The 20,217-nt window shown below is 37.8% G+C and overlaps 1 pseudogene; it reads right to left on the reverse strand.

Moving 5' to 3' along the window:
• Positions 1-11,802: 11,802 nt before the first annotated feature.
• LOC145164018 (uncharacterized) lies at positions 11,803-15,254 on the reverse strand (annotated as a pseudogene).
• Between the last annotated feature and the right edge of the window lie 4,963 nt (positions 15,255-20,217).

Below are 20,217 nucleotides of genomic sequence, written 5' to 3' on the forward strand. Positions count from 1 at the left end.
AAAGACATCAGGAAAGTTGCAGACTTCGGGGATGCTCTCGAGATCTTTAACTTCCTGTTTCTCGTTTATCACATGGAGTAGGAATGCATGGTACTCCTTTCGCAGAAGTTTCTGGGCTTTGATGCATGAGATAATACGAAAGTTGGAGCTAAGTTTATCACCATAGATCATGAGGGTTTCGCCAGAAGGGAGATTGAGACGGATAGCTTTTTCGTAACAAAGAATATCAGCATGATTGGGGCTCAACCAATCCATGCCAATGATAACATCGAAGCTTTTTATAGAGACTGGCATGAGGTCGATGGGGAAAGAATGATCGTTGAGGGTAAGGGTGCAGCCTATGAATATATCGTTAGCGCTCTCTTTCTCACCGTTAGCCATCTCGACGGTAAATGTTTCGGTTAACGGTTGGGAATTATGTTTAAGAAGATGTTTGAATGAATGGCTGACAAAACTTCTTTCAGCACCAGAATCGAAAAGGATGCATGCATAAGAGTTGTCGAGAAGGAACGTACCCGTGACAACGGTGGGATCGGCGACTGCCTCCTCTTGCCCCATCGTTAGAACTCTCCCGGTGTTGCTGGTCGTTGTTGCCTTGGGGCAGTTCCTCTTGTAATGCCCGACCTCACCACAACCATAGCAGGCCTGACTGACACCTGCTCCGGACGCTTGATTGGTTGGTTGGGCTGGTGTTCTGCAGTTTCGCGCAAGGTGGCCCTTCTTGCCATAGTTGTTACAGAGCATATCACGACATGGGCGGGGGATGCGATGGTGGTAGCTGCACTTGTTGCACCATGGGAGGGTACCAGTATATCCACTGGTAGGTGCTTGAGCTGTAGGGACGGCGACATGAGTAGTAGTAGCGTGGACCGCCACGGTTTGCTGCTTCTTGGAGGATCTTTGTGAACTCTGACCCTTTCGCTTGTTCTAGAATTTCTTTTTATTCTCCCCACTATCCTTTGCTGGTTCAGAAATGGTTGTTACTTTATCCAGATCGACCCCGTGATCTATAAGGGTCTGCGCCAGGCACTTGGCGCTATCAAAAGTGTTTGGCCTAGCAGCCAAGACATTCCCTTGAGTTGGGGGTGTCAATCCCCAAATGTACCTTTCTATCTTCTTGCTTTCCGGGGTGACCATCCCCGGGCAAAGGAGTGCTAGGTCTTCAAACCTAGAAGTGTAGGTAGCAATATCGGAACCCTTCATCTTTAGGTTCCAGAGTTCGTGCTCCAATTTCTGCATTTCCCCCGCGGGCAGTACTCGGCAAACATGAGTTCCTTCAAACTCTCCCAACCCATAGCATTTGCTACTGGTAGGGTTAAGGATTTGACTCGGCCATTCCACCAAGTCAATGCTTTATCAGTGAAAGTGCAGGCGGCGAATTTCACTTTGTTAGCTTTCGAACAGGAACAGATTTCGAAGATAGACTCGATCTTCTCGAACTATCGAGTCAGGGCAATAACACCTCCAGTGCCATTGAAAGATGTGGGTTTCGCATTCATGAAGTATTTATAGGAACACTCCTTCTGGTGTCCCTGACCACCTTCCAGATTCTGGGGATGCATACCACCTCCCTGTCCCCCAGCTCCGCCAGGATTCATCTGTGACATCTCGGCAGCCACAGCAGCAGTAACAGCTGCTTGGAACATAGCGGGGTCAAACTGTGGAGGTGGTGGAGGAGGATTGTTGTTCTTTGAGCTGGGTCTTTTCTTTGGAGGCATCTTGATCTAAAATGATCAGGGAAAGAGAGGATGGTAAGTCCTCTGGGTTGAATCAAGAGATATGAAGCAATAGATATCTCATTATGAAAGATAGGGCGTTCTACTATGTGATACTAGATAGGAAAAGCTACCAATGCAAGTGAATTATCGCTAAAGGGAATGAGTAGCAACACTTGGATGAGGATCTTTATAACGAATTTGACTCTAGAAAATACTCCTATATTATTTTACGTTTGGTTGTGACGATGACTCGTTGTTTGGATATTTGGTAAGTTTTAGCCCTGCTGTACACCACAGTCACTTCCAAGCACATGTTGGCCGTGTCTCGAATGGATATAGTTGATCAGGCTATATTGACCCTAGACACGACTACATAACTGCCCAGGTTTAACCGCAGTGCCCAACACCCAATTACTTTTGTTTTGTTCTACTCGTGGTTCTGTTTCTGATATTTAAGTATTCTTGTATACTTTTTGTAAAATACTTGTATTTTAAAGTATACTTTTAGTTCAGAGCGCTTCGGCCCCTTAGTGTTTATAGTTATATACCATGTAAGGTTTGGTATACTTAGTTCACTATAAACAAAAGCTCTGATACCAATCTGTCACACCCCGAAACCGACGGCGGAAACGTTCCGGGGCGGAGGACGTCATGCGTAGTATCACAACCATTGTACATAGTAAGCATAGTAAACACAACCATTACATTACATAAGAATATTTACATTTGTTTGAAAGTGAAGATTATACATATATTAAGTACATCAGTATAAACAAAAGTAAAGACGAGACTTCTATGCTCCGTCTTCTCCAAAAGTGATCGAAGTACCTGTCTAACGTTGACCTGAGAATACAAGCGGTTTTAGAAATATCAGCATAAAGCTGGTGAGTTCATAAGCATGTTTTGTAAGGAAAAACTGGTTACTAAATCTTGTGAAAATACTTTCAGTTTCATTGATAAAAAATGCAGTAAATATCGAAAACCATTGATACTGAATTATGAAATACATATGCATGTTTTCCAAGAAAATCCCATATTTTCTAACATGTTTGTCGATTTCCATATGATAAGAAAACCCTCGTTACCACCAGTAAATACAGTAGTTTTAATACTTAAGATAAAATCATAAATCGTGTCCCTGGAATACCATCCAGTAAGTAAGTAGGTAGTTTTATTACATAAATAAAACTATAAAACAAATAAAGTAATCCGTGAACAAAATTAGTTTATACGTATTGTGAGTCGTATAACCATACTAATTTGACCCGCGACCTCCTTGACGTTCTTCAGGTGTCGTTCGATTTACAAAATTTGTCACCCCAGGCATGCCCGCCTAACTGTAGCTAGCAGTTTAGGTGTGGGATTGTCAGTCCCGAATAGATCTATCCACAAATTTCACGCTCTCCCTCCAGGAGACTCTGGTTATACTACCGGAGAGGAGTTACTGGTACCCCGAAGGGTATAACGAAGATAAGTCTCACAAGCTAGTATTAACTAATTCACGGGATAATTGACTGATATCGAGTTTCGAAATCGTTTGGAACAAAGTAGAGTATAAATAATTAAACACAAGGTAATTATTTAGCATGATACTCTAAATTAATAATGGATAAACTAAATCAGACATATTTTATATATTGACTTTGCATGAAATTCGAATCCGTAAAACAAGTAATGAAAATCCCAAATTATTCCCATAATAATTTGAATAGTTTGATAAGTTCCCACGCTGTTTTGAAAACTATGTAATTATATTTAGAAAGCGTCCCTTATGCTCCGCATATTACAAAAGGGATAAAGGTATCTAAAAGTTTGATAGAAAATCGTTATAATTACATCAGTTTTTAATTTACGAAATCCTTTATGATTTGCTTGTATTCCCCCCTTGAAAACATGAAAAACTCGGAAAAGTGTAGGGGTATGAACTCACCTGCTGTGAGTGGAATGGATGGACGTGCCGGGTAGGATGCTAGGTGTCAATTGAGGACTTGAACACACGTTAGGATCCTATGTAACATGAAGCAATACATAATTGTATCTAATTAGTTATTTAATCACTAATTAAGTAAGTAAATACACTCTAATGAGTGTATGGCCTCATTATGGAGTTTACTCTTCAAGTGGTGGCCTTAGGGGGTGTTTACGGTTTTAAGACCATATCCCGCATGAGTGTACGGCCGTAAACTCATGGGAATGGTGCATTTGGGTGCTTAAAGGTCTTAAACTACTCAAGGAGCCATGCTAGACTCGAATCAAGGGCTATGGAAGTGATTGGGGCTTGAAATGGACCTTCCTTGGAGTTTACGGTTTCTGAACCACTCCTTGGGGAGTTTACGGTCGTAAACACATGAGTTTATGGTCGTAAACTCATGTTTGTCACTTTCTTTCATGGTTTGGTGCTTCTAGGGTAAGCCTACAAGGTTCTAGCCACTCATTCAAGTCATAGAAAGTGTTTAACGGCATTTTAACACCCTTAGAAGGTGTTTACGGTTTTGGGACATTCCCCAACCGTAAACTCATGTTTACTCCTCTCATTCCATGTTTTGGGGTTCTAAGATCATTCATGCAAGTTTCTAGGTCATTAGCCAAGCATTGGAAGGGTTTTGGGGCATAAAAACCCCCTTTTAGGGTGTTTACGGTTTTGGGATGCTCCCAAACCGTAAACCCATGTTCTTGGGGTTTTTGGGTGGTTAAACCACGAATTTGCATGTATACTAAGCAAAACAATAAGCTAGAAGGGTTTACTTACTGTTGTGAAGCTTGAAAGGGGTGATTCTTGATCAAATTCCAACTTTTGTAGAGAGAGAGTAGAGAGAGGAAGTTCTAGGGTGTGAAAAAGGTTGAAATGAAGGCCACTCAACCCTTATATAGGGTTGAGTTTACGGTGGGGGTCCACCCAACACCAACCGCAAACAGGGTTTTTCGCGTGATTTATCGTTTTCCGACACGTATGAAATTAAGACAATAACCCTAATTGATTTATTTAACTTAAAAGTTAACGGAAAACTTTAATAATAAAAATAAATTTTATTAACGGAAGTGGGTTACAGTGATGGAATAAATTTCGGGTTGTCACAATTTGGGTGAGTGAAGGAGAAAATAACCAAAAATTTTCAGCATCAATTCCAGAGGGTGGTGAAATCAGCGTCGATTTTAAATGGAGAAGATGCAATTTCAGTATCGATTTCAGAGTGTCGCCCAGATGATTTCAGATGTTGTCCAGTCAAGATGGTTTCAACATTGATGAGAAGAAGATAGAAGAGAGGCATAGCAGGGCAACTTGGTCTAATTTCTTAGTCAGCGTTATTTTTTGAATGACTCGGTAAGTGGTCTCTGGACCGAGTAAGAGGTTTAAGTGGTGTTATCAAACGCCCTGATTCGGACCGAATCAGACATAACCTCTTACTGGACCCGGTAAGAGGCTTATCAAAAAAGGCCTTACACATACATACTGAGATATATGTCCATACCTGGTTCGAATTGAAGAAGGCCATGGTTAGGGGAAGGAGTGAACAAATAAAGCAAAAGATTCAGCCCATGGGGAGGAATGCTCTATTCCATTTCTTCACAGGCAATCACATTTTGAGCTTCACGCACACCAACTTGTCTCTCAAAATTCAACCTCTCCTCATCTTCACGATCTAAAGTAGCATCAAACATATCGAACATATAAGAGAAATGAAAGGTGAGATGAAGACCTAGGGCTTTTTCTTGCTAATTGGAAGAGGCGGATGGTTTAATTTTTGGGATTCAATAGGCGGGTGAAATCCCGCCTTAAAAACGCGTGTTTCATTAAAATGTTATAAAGCGACACATTTAGACGACGCACAGTTTATGAAAGGCGCCCTCCGTATTTCCTTTTTTTTCTTTTCTGACACGAATTTTAGGGCACGCATAAATGCGTGTCTTCTATCCTTCAAATTTTGCAAAAATGACATTATTTTTTAAGGCACGCACAAATGCGCATCCTCTATCAGCGAGTGTCATTGTTTGCACGTCATTAAAGGGCTGTTTTCTAGTAGTGGTTTGAAGTATATATGTGTGTTCTCATCGTGTCTATGGGTTTTATATAAACTTTAGATCTGATTTTTATGTTTGTTGTGTGTTTTATTAATTTTTTTTAGTACCTCACGACTATCAAGTAAGGACTAGCCAGGATAGTCGAAGGGCATGGCGATTTTGGCATATAGTCGTTCTGAAATCCAACAACCTAAGCAACGTGTCTATCCTTGTCACCTCTCTCGTAAGTAGTCAATCGGTAATATAATTAATAATAATTTTTATTTTATAGTTTTAAAGGATAAACCTAATCAGAGTAGTGAGCCTAAAGCTATAGTTGTAATTTCCTAAGAAACTACTAATTCACTATAGCAATAACTCTGATACCAATCTATCACACCCCAGCCGATGGCAGAAACGTCGGACGGTGATACGACATCATGGATCACAATTATTGATTATATTGAAAAATATAAAAACTATAAGATGGAGGAATGAAAAGGGACATGAAGAACCTCCATGATTATCAAGAAAATGTAAGGTATAATCAACATAGAAACATATTATGCAAACAATGTTGGAGATAAATAAAAAAAAAAAATACAAGAAATTCTGCAGTTAATTTCAATTTTAATGTGAATACAAACAAGATTTATGCTTGCCCGCAAATTTTGCATATCCGTAGGTATCTATGGAAGAAAAAGTAGAAGTTATACATAATCTCATCATTACAATATGTAAGTTTTCTATTGCTTAGTTCGGTGAAATTTCTTGTATTAATGGTAATCCTGTTCAATGCAAAGAAAATGATAGAAGATATAATACGTAAGTATGGATGTGCTATGTACAAATTTTGTTATAATCTTATAATATGCATACATTTATAAAACAATCTAATGAACATAATCATCGATTCAGTTTATAAATGTTTTTGAACCCTACAACATTAGGAAAAACTTTGTCAAATGAAAGTATTATATTTGAAAAAAAAATGTGGAAATTTCTAAAGATTACCTACAAACCCGAATAGATAAACACAAACGAAAAAAAAGTTTGCGAAATGTAAGGGGTTTTTTTAAAAAATAAAATAAAAGAGATTAGCATTGAACATAAATGATAAAACCCAATAATAACTCTATTTTCTATTTGATAATAACTCCGACCCCCATACACACACACACACACCATCCCCTCTGTCCAATACGACCAGCTTCAACTAAACCACACATCTCATTACAAGCATAGCTGAGCGACCCTGATCACCATTAAATCATGGCTATTCTCGTCGTCGATAACCCCTAACCACAAATCTCATGCGACCCAGATCAACTAAATCGCACACCTCATTACAATTACAACCAACACTCCTTCTTCTTTCTCCTGCTTGTCGATTCCAAGTGCAGAAACGGTAACCAAATCATCTGAATCCTTTATTATCATATAAATTCTATTTCAATCAATCATCATACCAAATCACTTGAATCCATCAAAATCACAGAAAATTTATTGATTTAAACAGATTGCTGATTTTTCATCAGTGTGAATCATTTCCATAGTAGTAGCAGAGCGGTCGAAGTGTGTTTGAAGTGGATTGGTCGAAGTGTGCATCACTGTTGAAGTGGATTTCTGTTAAAAGGTATGCAATGGTTTCTTTCCTCCTGTTTTTTTACTATCGACTTCCAACACTCCTTGTAGGTTCATTTAAAACTGCTTGTTTAAAAATGTGATTTTAATACATACCAAGTGTTTGATGAAATGTCTGAATGACTTTTTCTTTATTCAAATTTAATGCCACATTAGCTGTATGGTTTGTTCATAACGCTGTGTTTAGAATTTGTAGAGTATTAGAAACAAAGAATATTTAAAAGAGATAAGTACCCATCACCAAATACTTGTCAATTCTGAGTTTCTGACCCAAAAAGTGTACACACCCAATACAATATGAGACTAGTTATGGTTCCCAGGCAATTACACTTTCAGTTGAACTAAAAACTTTCCTTGTTATTATTGCAAGTTAATCTTCTTATGATGTCTTTTCAAAAATAAATGGTTCAACATTAAATATCATGTCTTTGAAAAAAAGTTTGATGCCCATCAATATTGTGGAGAACCTTTATGTTAGTTCGTTTACAGTAACAATTTTCATAAATTGAACAACTTGCAATATTTTCATGATCTATAGAGAATCCATGATACTACAGGTGCCATTTGTTGAGTATGAATCCACAGAAATGTTGAGTGTGAATCCACAGAAATGTTGAGTGTGAATCCACAGAAAAGCTGGTCAAAAATGGCAGGAACAATGTGAAGTTGTGAAGCCACAATTGTTGAATGAAGACCCAGTTGTGTTTTTTGACTACTTCTGATTTCCATCTCTATATAAGAGATTATTCTGTATTTGTAAAACTTGTATCTAGTGTAACACAGAAAGAGTGCAGATTAGCACCAAGAAGTGTAAATTCCTAGTTACCGGTGGACGTAGGTCAGAGAAGGACCGAACCACGTTAAATCCCTCATGTTCATCCTTGTGTTTTTGTTTTTCGTGAGCTGTGTATGTGTTTAGAGTCGTGTGTTAAGTGTCTCGATCCTAACAAGTGGTATCAGAGCAAGGTTGTAGCTCCAGAAGGTGATTTTAAGTTTTTGGTCGAAATTTTTTTTCGTCAAAAACGATTTTGGTGTATACCGTTGGAAAGGTCTCGTTCCGAAGATTCCGAAAATATTTTTTTCTGAATTTTTTGACCACCGGAAGACGTCCAAATCGCCGGTCAAAGGTTTGCCGGAATAGTGACCGAAAAAACCAGTTCCGCCGGAGAAGACGATACTGTAGCGCAACGTCAGCAGACACTGTAGCACGCCGTCAGCGGTGACGTCAGCAGACACTGTAGCAGATTTGAAAAATTGCAGTTTAGCCCCTGAACTTTCAGAAAATTGCAGTTTAGCCCCTGAACTTTTAGAAAATTGCAGTTTAGCCCCTAATCTTTCAGAAAATGGCAGAAATCAGTAAGCTTCAGATTGAGAAGTTTGATGGGAAAGATTTTGGTTGGTGGAAGATGCAAATTGAAGATTTGCTCGTACAGAAAGACTTGGACGTAGTTTTAGGTGAAAAACCGGAGGCGATCACACAAGCAAACTGGGAGACTTTGGATAAGAAGGCCAAGGCATTTATTAGACTGACTTTGTCAAAGGATGTTGCCTTCAACATTTTGAAGGAGACATCGGCAAAGGGAATCATGGAGGCATTGTCTAATATGTACGAGAAGCCGTCGGCAACAAATAAAGTCTTCCTGATTCGGGAACTAGTCAACACGAGGATGAGGGAAGGAAGTTCAGTTACAGTACACATCAACAATTTGAACTCGATTTTATCCAGACTTAGTTCAGTGGGAATAAAATTTGAGGACGAAGTTCAAGCTTTACTACTGTTATCATCATTACCTGACAGTTGGTCTGCAACAGTTACAGCCGTTACTAGTTCCACGGGATCGAAAGGACTCACTTTTGAGGGAATTCGGGATTTAATTCTAGGCGAAGACGTCAGACGAAGAAATTTCGGGGAATCATCAAGTGAACAATTGAATGCGGTCAGAGGTAGAAGAAATAACAGAGGTAGTGGGAGCGGGAACAGGAGAAAGAGTCAGTCGAGGACTCGAAATGATGTGACTTGTTAGAACTGTAAAGAAGTTGGACATTTCAGGAATCAATGTCCAAAAGACAAGAAAGAAGTTAACGTTGCAGTAGACCATTCAGATGATGATGTTTTGATCTGTAGTGTGGAGAGCAATGTGGATTCCTGGGTTATGGATTCGGGTGCTTCATTTCACGCTACCCACAGCCGTGAAGCATTGCGGAATCTGAAAGAAGGGGATTTTTGTAAGGTAAGACTGGCGAACGATGAGGTTCTTGATGTGACGAGCATAGGTGACTTAGATCTGAAGACTCGAGTCGGTCCATGGACTTTGAAGGATGTCCGGGTAATTCCAAGTCTGAAGAAACAGTTGATTTCTGTTGGGCAGTTGGATGAACAGGGACACGAGGTTAAGTTCAGGAATGGGCAGTGGAAGGTTGTCAAAGGAAATCTTGTGATAGCTCGTGGACATAAGAGGGGTTCATTATATATGGTCAGTTTACCATCTGAGGGAGTAACCGTCCCAGTTCAGAAGAAAAACAAAATCCGGTTCATAGAGTCTCGTGGACAGAAGAAGGTTTGCTTTGCAGATGGCAAACCCAGAGTCACAGGTCAGATTCAGGTTGAACGTGTTTGGAACGGTTCAGAAAAACCAGTCAAGGGCATTCATAGCAGTGGGAGCATGGGCTTTGTTTCAGCTAGAATACCCAGAACATAGTGGGTTAAGAGAACCAGTATTCCATCTGTAAAAGTCTCTCCAGATTATCTGCTTCACATGGAGAGTGTCGTTTGTTCTCAGGATGTTCCAGGATCGGGCAGTTCATTTCAGTGGGAGCCGGTGGAGACAGAGAACAGGTCAGTGGCAGACTTAGCCATGACTGATGCGTTGGAGCTAACGAAAGCTTCAACTGGCCTTCAGGTTAATTGAATAGAAGGCCAGGGTAACTAGGAAGGAGTTAAGATCAAATACAGATGCACAGTTGAAGCACAGGTGAAGATTGTTCCGTGGCTTCAAGTGGGAGATTGTTGAGTATGAATCCACAGAAATGTTGAGTGTGAATCCACAGAAATGTTGAGTGTGAATCCACAGAAAAGCTGGTCAAAAATGGCAGGAACAATGTGAAGTTGTGAAGCCACAATTGTTGAATGAAGACCCAGTTGTGTTTTTTGACTACTTCTGATTCCCATCTCTATATAAGAGATTATTCTGTATTTGTAAAACTTGTATCTAGTGTAACACAGAAAGAGTGCAGATTAGCACCAAGAAATGTAAATTCCTAGTTACCGGTGGACGTAGGTCAGAGAAGGACCGAACCACGTTAAATCCCTCATGTTCATCCTTGTGTTCTTGTTTTTCGTGAGTTGTGTATGTGTTTAGAGTCGTGTGTTAAGTGTCTCGATCCTAACACCATTTTGGTTCTTGCAAAACACATCGAAGAATTATTGAGATGAAGAAGCTTTTTATATAACATTAATTGATTCTATGTATAAAAAAGAAATCATGTTTGACCTCTGACAAAGAGAGTAAGCAGAGAGGAAAGGTACCCTGTTTGTGTTTCAAATGATACATATTCCATTCCATTTAACAAGCCAATTGTGTGTAAACAAATTTAAATTACTATAAGTTAGAGGATTGAAAAAGGGACAGGAACAACCTCCACAATTATCTAAAATATGTGACGTGTAATCTGCATATTCCATACTTGTGAATTGAGAAAAAAACATTATGAATATCGTTGTGGAGGTCCTCTTTTATGTGACATCATATTTATTATACTCATAGGTTATGCCATATGATGTTCAAATGAAATGAAGGAAGATGAGACATCAAATAGTAAGAAGTTTCAAGTCCAGTCTTTCAAAGTGAAGTGAAATGAGTACTAATAATTAAGATCATCTAACTTTTATTTGAATTAATTAGTAAGTTATGGTGTGTAAATGTTTCAGGCTGTTAAAAGTTACCTTTGATATTAAATACTTGTTTTTATATATGAAGGAGTTAGGTGGTGCATAGCATCAAATCATTGCCAACCCTCTTGAATTTGAGTTTTATGGTATGGAGTCGATGGCCAAAGTGTAAAAATTCACCAAATGGCACCTGTACAAGTGTACCCATACAAGTAGTTGATTTAGTTCAATATGTAATTGATAGGAATCTTGTATTAAGAGTTAAGATGAATTTCAATTGGTATGTATTCGTATTTTCTATTTGACGGTAATTATAGAAAATAATTTATTACATATAATTAATTTACAAATGTTATTTTTGCTACTTTTTATATTTACTGGAAATCCAAGTGATGGAAAAACTTGTTAAATTTCAGTTGATGAGCAACAGATTTGTCCTTGACTAATACTATATTTTCCAGACGTGAAGCTTCTAAAAGGATATCAATCTTCACTGACTTATTTTTTTATCTATTACATAATGATTTAAGAAAACATATGAGAAGTTTCATAACAAAAAGGCATTCAAATAAATACATATTATCAGGATGCATATAGGGAACATGACAAAAGCAAATAACATTCAAAGTACACTAATATCAAGCCTTCATCAACAGATTTGAAACTTGGCGCATTGTTGGTCTTTCTTTTGGATTGGAGTTCAAACATGCTCTTGAGAGATTCAGTACCATATTAACTTTTTTCTCAATTTGTGGTGAAGGCAGTGGAATCCGACTATCTCCAACATTTGCTAACACCAGATACTCCGCACACAATGTTGGTAATTCACCAGGATGCTTTCCCATGATCACTTCTAGTGCCACGATCCCAAAGCTATACACATCGCATTTCTCCGTCACCACCATCGTATAAGCAAGCTCTACATCCAAAAATACGTGAGATAAAAACAAAAAATGTTATATCAACCTCACAAGATTCTAAAATATAGATACACATACATATACATATACTTATTCATATATATCATGAAACTTAAGAAAATGTAGAACTAACATCACAAAATTACATTACCTGGTGCGATATAGCCATGTGTTCCTTCGATTGTGGTCCAGTTGGATGAGTCTAGCTTCAAAAGCTTGGATGTGCCAAAATCAGAAATGTGTGCCTCATAATCAGAATCAAGAAGGATGTTGGCAACGGAAATGTCTCTATGAATTATAGGAGGTGAGCAATCGTGATGCATATAAGCCAAACCATTAGCTACAGCCTTTACAATATTTACCCTTTTCAACCAATCCAGTTCTTTTGCTAAGTCATCGATTCTTAAGATTGATCCAAGGCTTCCCTTTTCAAGGTATTCATAAATCAAAAATGAGTGGCGGGCATGTGAGCAATATCCATAGAGTTTCACTATGTTTCGATGCCTTATGTTCGTTAATGTTCGTACCTCATTAAGGAATCCATTTTGATCAACATTCTCAGATGATGAGTGAAGTTTCTTGACAGCTACCACATTGTTAGGTTGTAGCTGGGCTTTGTACACAGTCCCATATCCTCCGGTCCCAACAGCATATGCTTCATCAAAATTATCTGTTGCTTTCAAGATGTCATCATATGCTACTCCTCCATCAAAACTTGTTATGGAGAAATAATCACCACCTTCTTTGTCAAATGGTTTCTGTTGAGAATCTCTCTTTTGTTTTCGATAAGCAATTAGGCCACATATAAAAAAAACCAAGTGAAATTGCCCCGATAAGAGGGAGCATAATTACAAGAATGATCCGATGATGAAAGAGATCATTTTTCTTCTTCGGGATTTGACTTGCACATGATTTTAGTCCTGTAAAATTTCCACACAAACCTGGATTGCCTTGTAAAGATGCGTTCAGAAAGTTAGAGCAAAGAGGAACTGGACCTGTGAGCTCATTGTCGGACAGGTCGATGTCAATCCCACTGGGCAAACTTGTAAAAGCGTTAGGAATGGAACCAGACAGTATATTGTGAGAAAGATTCAACTTTTGTAGATTTTTCAAACTTTGAACTTCAGATGGTATCTCTTGTGTGAGCAAATTCTGAGATAAATCAAATTCTGTAAGTTGAACTAATTTACCAATCTCAGATGGAATTTTCTCACCGAGCATGTTATTACTAAGATTCAAGTAGTGGATATGCTTCCATTGACTAATACTTCTTGGTATTGACCCATTCAGTCTATTTGTAGATAGATCGAGTACTTCAATGAGTTCACAATATCCGAGCTCTGTAGGTATAATACCTGAAAGATGGTTATTAGCCAAAGACAAATTCAACATACTTTTCATCTTCCCAAACTCCTTTGGGATTTCACCTACCAAATGATTGGAAGAAAGATCAAGTCTTTGTAGTTGAGTTGAATTTCCAAACTCTGGTGGTATGCTACCACTGATGTTGTTATAGGCCATCACTAAGGCTGTCAAATTCTTGCATTTACTCCACTTTTGAGAAAGCTGCCCGTGAAAATTATTGTGACTGATATCAAGGTACTCTAAGCGTGGATAGATACCAAAGCTGCTGGATATATCTCCAATGAATTGATTTCGATCAAAACGAGCCCTAATTAAGCTAGAACAATTCCGTAAGCCTCTTGAAATAGGCCCAGTGAGTTGATTACCATCTACTGTGAAAATTTGAAGCTTTCCTCCATGGCACAAATCTTCGGGCAAATGACCAGATAATTGATTATCGAACATTTGTAGGTGAAACAATTCTAGACTTCCCAATCCTTGTGGAATCGAACCAGATAAGATGTTATCACCAAGGTAAAGATATTGTAGATTGCTCAGGTTTGCTAGTGATGAAGGAATAAAACCACTAAGTTGATTCTGAATCGCCTCAATACCATAGAGAGACTTCAAATTCCCGAGATCACTAGGAATGTGACCAGAGAATTTATTCTCATTGAGGTACATATATTGTAGGTTGCTCAGATTAGCTAGTGATGAAGGAATAAAACCACCAAGTTGATTTTGGCTCACGTGAAGATGAATGAGAGACTTCAAGTCCCCAATGTTAGTAGGAATTTGACCTGAGAATTTATTCTCATTGAGATACATATATTGTAGGTTGCTCAGATTGGCAAGTGATGAAGGAATAGAACCACTAAAGTGATTGTTCGTCATCACAAGATCAGTGAGAGACTTCAAGTCCCCAATATTAGTAGGAATTTGACCTGAGAATTTATTCTCATTGAGATACATATATTGTAGGTTGCTCAGATTGGCAAGTGATGAAGGAATAGAACCACTAAAGTGATTGTTGATCATCACAAGATAAGTGAGAGACTTCAAATTCCCAAGATTAGGTGGTATACGACCACATAAACTATTATTATGGAGATATAGATAAGCCAAGTTTGTCAAATTTCCCAATGTTGGAGGTAATTCTCCTTGAAGAAGATTATTGGCCAATCCTAGTTCATAGAGAGATGTTAATCGATCGATCTCTTGTGGTATTGAACCAGTCAGGTTATTTAAAGACAGCTCGAGGTACTCAAGACTGGCTAGCATCCCAAGTTCAGGTGGGATTACTCCAGAAAACTTATTTAATGATAAATCAAGATATACAAGTTTGGTCAGGAGTCGGATTTCTGATGGGATGGGGCCAGAGAAGTTGTTGTCATAGAGATCAAAATGCGTAAGATTGTGTAGCAAATAGAATGGAAATTGGTGGAGTGTACCTTCTAAGCCAAATGAACTGATGTTCAACCTGTGAATGCTCCCATCAGCATTGCAAACTACTCCAAACCAAGAAGTGCATGGAACTAATGCACTGGAATTCAAAGGGAGGGAAATCCATGAAGAGAGAAACGAATTGTTTTGGATTTCAAGGCTTGCTTTCCATTTAAGAATACCATTGGCTTCCTCCAATGTAGCAGAACCAAAATTTTGTATGGGGGATGGTGTGATGATTAGTAGAGCTAACGAGAAAAATAAGAAGTTTGAAGAAGACATTATTTGCTTTGCCAAGTTGTTTTATAAAAAAGATGGTTTGCGTTTCCTAATTTATACTTGGGCTATACCTTTTTCTCTTGTTTTTTATTTTCACATACTGAAGGAAATTTGCACAATGTCATATTTTTCCACAAGGAGTGTTTACATTAGCAGTTAGTGTCATATTTTTCCACAAAGGAGTGTATTACACTTTAAATTGTATCTGTCATGACATTAATCTTTTTTCTTATTACATTAAAATTCATTGTAACCCAGAATTTAGCAAGGCGCTCTGATTACAAAAGACAACTTGTTGAATTAAACGTCACTCTTGGATTTAAAAGTGTAATAATATAACTTAACTTGATTATTTAGACATATTTATTTTTGTAATCTGATTAATGCTAACAGAAGTTACACTCAAACTGTGTTTTACTTCATAATCAACTCTGTAACTGATGACTATTTCAAAATTGTGGATTTTGGATCAAAGACATGGAGATCAAGTTTTCCTGGTTTTGCATTTAGTGGAAGGCAGTATGATTTTGCGAAATTATCCACGTGACCATATAAGATTATTCGATTTTTAGACATATTTATCTTTGTTTTCTGGTTAAATTTACAAAAAATATGCCTGTCGAATAGATTGGCCGAAAACAAACTTGTTTCTATTATTGTTGTTTCAATTTGAACACCTTACTAATTTTTAAAAGAGAAAACTGCAAAAATGGACCATGTGGTTTGTTGCTTCCTTTGGATGGAGTTCAAAATGTTGCCAACTTGCAAGTATAGTCCTTTTAACAAAGTTTCTTTATAGATTAGGTCCTTGTGTTTTAACACCGTTAATTTATTTTTGTTAAGATAGTGTTAAGTTACCATCTTACCACTTTGTATATTTTCAATTAAATTTTAATTATTTATATAATTTTAGTTAGATAGACCCCACTTCCATCAAAATGCCCCTCCCCATCTTCGTTTACAACCCTGGTAGATCTAAAACCCCACCCTCTCTATTCATCTTCATTGAAAAACCTGTATGAGCTGTTCTAAAAGTTGCCTTGTTTCTTAAACTTCACTAATAATCATACTTAGATTCTTGACTTCCATGGAAATGGAAAAACAGAGTACATTGAGATATTGAAAGAGATATGTCTCTGAGCATAGAATTGAACGCCTTCTGCAATTCTCGAAATTCCATGGAGATGAAGAAAAACAGAGCACTGAAACCGTTTAATTTTATTTCTTTTACGTAATTATGACCGACTTACCCGAACTGGGCTCGAGAGCCTGCAGTAATAAAAAGATTTTTAAGCCCAAAATGAATGAGTCGACATTAACACCATCAAAAGATCATAAATTACAGCATGATGAAAATAGATATCAATTACAACAACCAAAAGAAATTCAATCGGATTAAAAAACAGAGTAAAAGAGTAACTAAAAGAAAAATGAAGAATTGCAAATATAACTAAAGAAAGATCCTTGAAACTGATAGTGGGCGATGCCATGTTAAAGATGGTAAAGCTGTTCTTGCTTTAGTTATATTTGCAATTCTAGGGGATGTGAGATGGGTGATTTTTCTAATAGTGTTATAATAGAAGTATTAAATGATAAGATAAACAAAAAAAATTAATAGTGAAATATAACAGGGGCATAATTGACATTTAACATATCTTAACTGAATAAATTTCAAGGAGTTAAAGAGAAGGACCTAATCTACAACCAAACATTGTCAAAAAGGATTATATTTGCAAGCTATAAAAATATTAGAACTCCATCCAGAAACATCAACAAACCACAACAACCATTTTTACAGTTTTCTGTTTTTAAAATAGCAGAATTTGACTTGGTAAATCAAGAAGTTAAGATAGATTTAAATAGCCATTTTCTCCTGCTTTTTGTTTTCCTGTTTTCAAAAAAGGAAAATATGGGCCATGCCAATTTTTTCGACAAGGAGTGTGTAGACAAATCGACTACAATAAATAATCGATAACTTCAAGATCGAAGTATAAAACCCAAATATCACGATAGCGATTCAACGGAATATAAAACTATTTGAATAATCAACCAAGAATAAATCGAACGATAAAAAGAAAAAACACGCGATATTTACGTGGAAACCCAAATCGGGAAAAACCACGGGCGGAGGAAACCGAGAACCAATTTACTATAATATTCAGTGTTTACAGAGATAGAGGAAAGAAAAACAAATATATCAAACATATATTTGTATGAATATGAGAGAAAGATGAAGATGTAATTTGAGGTGTGGTATATTTAATAAGCTTGGTTTCATTTCCTTTTATAGGCAAATGAATGTATGAATTCAATTGTCTATTACCATCCAAGCTTGACAAACATGCTACCATCCATTCTTGACAAACATGCTACCACCCATTCTTGACAAATTAAAACCACATGTGTAGAATGGTATTCTAGAAATCATCCAATGTTGAAGTTTGAAGGAAACTTCCACAATCTCCACCTTGACTTCAAATGAGACAGGATGAAAAAACTTTAACTTGCACAATGATCATGCAAAACAGTTTATCAACAGCTCATCATACTCCAAATCTCTATAAGAATCTGCAAACACCATATGAGAAAAAATTGATTTTGAAAAGTAAATATACTTCCTCCACCACGAGCCTATCAGGCTCAAATGCGATCTGAAACACCCACCAAATCCAAACATGCTTTGAATTTGGCTATTGGAAGACTTTTAGTGAACATATCAGCAGGATTATCATTGGTGCTGATCTTGTTTACTGTAATATCGCCTTTAGCAATAACATCTCTGATGAAGTGATAACGAACATCAATATGCTTCGTTCGATCATGGAACATTTGATCCTTCGTCAGAAATATTGCACTTTGATTGTCACAAAAAACAGTGTTAACAGATAACTTGTTTGAAAGCTCACCTATCAACCGTTTCAACCAGAGGGCTTCCTTCACTGCTTCCGTAGCAGCCATGTATTCGGCTTCAGTGGTGGATAACGCTACAGTAGATTGTAACTGCGCTTTCCAGCTAACTGCGCAATCACCCAAAGTAAACACGTACCCTGTAATCGATCGTCTTTTATCCAAGTCCTTTGCATAATCGGAATCCACATAACCAAGTACTCCATTATCGGTTTTTCCAAATCGCAGACATAAAGAGGAAGTACCTCGCAAGTAGCGAAAAATCCATTTAACAGCAACCCAATGCTCCTTTCCTGGGTTGTGATATTAGCTCGTTGGGATCATTTTATCAAGTAATTAATCATGTCTTCGGTAAAATACGATATTCCACTACTGGATCGTAACACCCGATTTCCGTTGTGGCAAGTAAAGATGATAGACATTCTCATTCAGATGGATTTACACAAGGCGCTCTTGGGTTTCAATATGATGCCCGATACATGGACCGAAGAAGAAAAGGAGATGAAAGATCTGAAGGCTTGATCCCAGATTCGTTTGCACTTGTCAAACGATGTTTTGCAAGATGTTCTAAAAGAAACGTCAGCGGCTTCTTTATGGCTAAAGTTGGAGCAACTGTTGATGACCAAGAGCTTACCAAACAAGTTGCATTTGAAGCAACGGTTGTTCAATCTCAAGATGATTGAAGGAGGCTCTTTAGCTGAACATATATCCACATTTAAAGAGTTAGTAAATAACTTAGAGAATATGGATGTTCAGTATGAAGATGAAGACTTGGCTATATTCTTACTATCGTCGTTGTCAGAATCCTATAGCCATTTTCGTGATACTATTATCTATAGCCGTGACACTCTAGTTTTAGATGAAGTCTATACAGCTTTGGATTCCAAAGAGAAGATGAAGCATATTACTGGTGGTGGTTCAAGTGATGCTAAAGCCAAAGGTTTGAATGCCAGAGGAAGAACAACAGAGAGAAGTAGAACTTCTCAATCTTCCAATAGAACCAGATCCAAGTCAAAAGACAAACGAAAGTTTTGCAACTATTGTCACAAGAAGGGACATGTGCTTGAAGAATGCTTCAAGTTGAAGAATAAAGAAAAAAAGAAGACGGTAGCAAATGGCAAACAAGCTAGCACTTCGGGTGAAGCCGATGTAGTTGAGGTTGAAGGTATTGGAGAACTTTTGACAGTTTATTCAGATAAACTGTATTCCACTGGTGATTGGATACTCGACTCTGGTTGTACTTTTCATATGTGTCACAACAAAAGTTGGTTTTACACATTTGAAAAGGTTAACCAGGGCTATGTGTTGATGGGTAACAATACTACATGTCCAGTTCTTGGACATGGTTCAGTCAGGATCCGTATGTTTGACGGAGTTATTCGAACCATGGGGGATGTTAGATATGTTCCTGACCTCAGAAGAAACTTGTTATCTCTCAGTTCCTTTGAAAAAAAGGGATACGAGTTTGCTGGTAAAGGTGGAGTTCTCAGGGTATTCAAAGACGGTTCCGACAAACTGAGAGCCAAACGAAAAACCTCATATCTTTACTTTCTTGACGGGCAAACAATTTCGAGTGATGCTGCTGTTGTTTCAAAGTCTCTTTCTGATCCAGATCAGTCCCGTCTTTGGCACCTTCGACTCGGCCATATGAGTTTTCAAGGCATGTTAGAATTGAGTCGAAGAGGTTTACTTGGTCAACAAAAGATTGTTGATTTGGATTTCTGTGAAGACTGTGTATATGGCAAGGCAAAACGAGTAAGGTTTGCAAGTGGTATCCATACAACGAAAGGACCACTTGATTATGTTCACTTGGATTTGTGGGGACCGAATCGAGTTGCTTCAAAAGGTGGAGCTATTTATATGCTCACTATTATTGATGATTTCTCCAGGAAGGTGTGGTCTTTCTTCTTAAAACATAAAGGAGACGTTTTCTCTACCTTCAGAAATTGGAAAGTTCAGGTTGAAAAGCAATCAGGTCTGGTGGTAAAGTATCTTCGTACGGATAATGGACTTGATTTTTGCTCAGAAGAGTTTAATGTCTATTGTTAAAAGGAAGGCATTACTCGACATCGCA

The sequence above is a fragment of the Lactuca virosa genome, chromosome 3, assembly GCF_052849685.1.
Source record: "Lactuca virosa cultivar CGN04683 chromosome 3, Lactuca_virosa_CGN04683_v6, whole genome shotgun sequence".
NCBI lineage: Eukaryota > Viridiplantae > Streptophyta > Magnoliopsida > Asterales > Asteraceae > Lactuca > Lactuca virosa.